At 34.0% G+C, this 2033-nt stretch overlaps 1 long non-coding RNA gene across 1 annotated transcript; it reads right to left on the bottom strand.

The window, feature by feature from the left end:
* Positions 1 to 469: 469 nt before the first annotated feature.
* LOC130455095 (uncharacterized) lies at positions 470 to 1519 on the bottom strand. The gene is made up of 2 exons (XR_008912978.1): positions 1350 to 1519; positions 470 to 804 (listed from the first exon to the last, which is right to left on the bottom strand). It is a non-coding gene; the product is annotated as an uncharacterized LOC130455095 (long non-coding RNA).
* Between the last annotated feature and the right edge of the window lie 514 nt (positions 1520 to 2033).

Below are 2033 nucleotides of genomic sequence, written 5' to 3'. Positions count from 1 at the left end.
AATTTCTAATTCTTTGTCACCACAAAAAGAGCAGATATAAATATTGTAATATAAGAAGGTCCTTCCCCACCCCCCTTTTTTAAATCTCTCCACTAGAGACTAATAGAGGATTTTCTATATTCATTGTTCTATAGCCCTTTGGATATAGTTCCAAATTGCCCTTCAGAATATTTGGATCAGTTCACAATTCCACCAGCAATGCATTTGTGTCCCAATTTTGCCACATCCCCTCCAACATTCATCATTTTCCTTTATTGTCATATTGGTCAATGGTGGTACCTCAAAGTGTTTTGATTTGCATTTCTATAATCAAGAGGGATTTAGATCATTTTTTCATATGACTTTTCATACCTTTTATTTCTTCATCTGAAAACTGCTTATTCATATACTTTGACCATTTGTCAATTGAGGAATGACTTGTATTCTTACAAATTTAATTTAGTTCTTTATATATTTGAGAAATGAGACCTTTATCAGAGAAATTTGTTATATTTTTTCCCATTTTGTTGTTTCCCTTCTAATTTTGGTTGCATTGATTTTGTTTGTATAATCAGATTTAATGTAGAGAGATGAGGCAGGCATCATATTTTCTAAAGGAGAATACTGTCCAAGGTACAAAAGGAAAATGTTGAAATTCTAGTGTCCATCAAAGTAAGATCTTCTGTGAGTGAATAACTTCTGCACTTCATAAATATATACCGCTGGCTCCTAAGATATAAAGGAATCAAAATTCTTGGGTCCTAGTCTGACTGCTCTGTAACCCCAAGCAGACAATTTCATTTCTCTGAGTCTCATCTTCCTTATCTGTAAAATGGGAAACCAGAAATAGGATTATATTTAACTTTGACATTTATAATATTAATAATCTATTATTTTAATTTGTCTAAACCTGTGACTTAATTAGTCTAAACAACTCTTGGTAAAAACATTCTCTACCAATGCATATGGTTAAGGTTTGGCAATATAAGTTTGCTGGTGCCAACATGATGAATATTGAAATATATTATTGTATGATGACACATGTATAACCTATATATTACCCACCTAATTAAGGTTAAAGGGTAATAGTGCTTCATGGGAAATATTCTATTTATAGATTGTACTTTGTGTGTGTGTAATATATATATATATACATATATATATATATTAGATGTTATGTCACAACTGGGTGATTTGTGAGATAGCAGCCCCAATTATTAGTTCATTGAATAACTGTGTAAGAGATAATAATCAGTAACAATAATTAAGATATAATATTATATAAATAAAATATAATAATGATAAATATAACAAAATAAATAAAGTATACTGTGTCAGCAAAGTAAGATTAATTCTCCCTGCACTTTTACCCTGAACTCTCAGAATTATGGCATAAGACAAGGGAGGCAGAGAGAACTCATCCTGTGGTTTGCTGGCCATCTGCTACCCAAAAGGGAAAGTCCCCACAGTTGCCCTCCTTCCTGAGAAGGGTTGTCTCAAGACCTGTTCATCAAAGCACTATCTCTGCTTATACTTCCATGATAAATACCTGGGACTTCTAGAACATGAGGTCACATAGCATATTAGTGTTCTCTAGACCCTTGCTTTTGTGACCTGCAGTTCTCAAAATGAAGTCAGCTTATTCAGATCTATCCCAGTTCTTTTTCTGGTCATATTTGCCTCAGCATATGGGACTTTTCTAGAATCCCATGCTCCCCATTGCTCAAGCACCCAATGCTCCTGAGCTTGGTAAATTTCTGCTTTTTCAGCCCTTTTCTGTTCGATGTTTTATGTTTGTACTGTCTGCAATTCAGAGTTGCTTTTTGCCTTCCTTCTGCTTTATGGGGACCTCAAGTTATTTTGTGGCTGGAAGTACTTAAGTAAGAATTTAGTTAGCTAACCAGTTTCTTTAATTTAGGGATTTAGTTAGGTAGGCAATTACTTAATTTTGGTTTTATTGCTTTGACACGTGCCTGGTAGATTTGTCTTTGAGACAAGTGACCCGGTTTCCCAGGATATAGTCTGAAGTGTTGGTTTCTTTAGAGAAGGGATTT

This window comes from Monodelphis domestica, chromosome 6 (genome assembly GCF_027887165.1).
Source record: "Monodelphis domestica isolate mMonDom1 chromosome 6, mMonDom1.pri, whole genome shotgun sequence".
In the NCBI taxonomy this organism is placed as follows: domain Eukaryota; kingdom Metazoa; phylum Chordata; class Mammalia; order Didelphimorphia; family Didelphidae; genus Monodelphis; species Monodelphis domestica.
Note: the sequence above shows the minus strand (reverse complement) of the source record. Positions and strands in the feature narration are given on the sequence as shown.